The sequence below is a fragment of the Pygoscelis adeliae genome, unplaced genomic scaffold (genome assembly GCF_000699105.1).
Source record: "Pygoscelis adeliae isolate BGI_AS28 unplaced genomic scaffold, ASM69910v1 Scaffold338, whole genome shotgun sequence".
Lineage (NCBI taxonomy): Eukaryota > Metazoa > Chordata > Aves > Sphenisciformes > Spheniscidae > Pygoscelis > Pygoscelis adeliae.
In genome coordinates this window covers 449717-450926 of record NW_008825305.1, presented here as the reverse complement: position 1 = coordinate 450926, position 1210 = coordinate 449717, and the positions used below count along the sequence as shown (strand labels likewise).

Sequence of the window (1210 nt, the reverse complement as noted above, 5' to 3'; positions counted from 1 at the left end):
CGACGGGCTGCAAAGATGGAGCGTCGCCTTCCTTCGCCCTCCCCAAGGTGCAAGTGTCGGACCAGCGAAGAGCTGGGGCTCACTGCAGCCAGCGTAACCTGGGATTTCACACCTCATTTTTCCCAACCCGGCACCGTTATTCCAGCAACTTCCACCTCCCGACCACTCTCGTTTAACCCCCCCCCTTTTGCACTTCCCGTTCCCCGACTCTTTCCGGGGTCTGGCACCCCGAGGCGAGGCTGACACGAGCAAATCTGGTGTCTGTGAGTCCTCCCAGGCTCCCACCTCCCGCGGTCCCGTCTCGGCTGGGCATGGAGCCATGCAGGAATTGGGAAATGGGGAAGCGTCCCCACGAGCCGGGGCTCGCTGGGGCGGAGGAAGAGAGCTCTGCCTGCGCTGCCGTGGGAGGAGGATGCTCGAGGCTCCGGTGTTGGATGATACGGGGCAATTAGATTAAAGTATCTTCCATTAGTGAAGAGTGAGAGTTTGCTAAGTGTGGTATCTGTTAGCCCAGAGTCATAACAAACCCGCAGATAAATGAAGTGCCAGTTACCTCCTTCAAAAAAAAAAAAAACAAACCAGCAAAAAAAGAGCAAGCTGCTTCCTCTTGGAAAGGCTCTGGGCTCCCGAGTCCCCCGCCTCAAATTCAAGTATCAGCGTGGTCCATCCCTGCGAACCCACTTCTAGAAAAGGGGCGTATTTAATAAAAAACCAAGGATGTGTATTAAAGGGAGAGAGCTGGGAAATGACAAAGGTGGGACAAACTTTTAGGGAGCACCGAATCGCAATGGTAACGCGTCGGGCACGGGAAGGGCAGGGGTGTTTGCTGCTACGGGAACCGGGCGTCGCTGTGCCGGGGACTGGGGGATGCAGCAGCCCGCGCAGCCTCCACCCCGCGAGTTTAGACAACTTTCTGCAGGGAAATCACTAGAAAGAGAGAGTTGTCCCATGCGAAATTCATTAGACCACGCCGCCTCTCATCTGTCAACTAATTCGACTGAAATTTATATGCCACTTTGCTCGTACCTGTCCGGCTCAGCAATGGTGTTGCCATTCTGCCGCTGCGGTGAGCCCTGGCTCCATCCTCCGTCCCCTCCACCGAGCCCTGTCCCCCTCCAGCCCGCACTGGGGGCAGCCCTGGTCCCGTCGGCCCCGCACAGCCGGGGGACCCACGGGGGAGGCGAGGAACCCCCCGGAACCGCCCCGAGGG

The 1210-nt window shown here is 58.1% G+C and overlaps 1 protein-coding gene across 1 annotated transcript in view; it reads right to left on the bottom strand.

The window, feature by feature from the left end:
- Positions 1–1210, bottom strand: part of SKAP1 (src kinase associated phosphoprotein 1) — a 165323-nt gene that overhangs the window by 42087 nt on the left and 122026 nt on the right. The window lies entirely within an intron of this gene.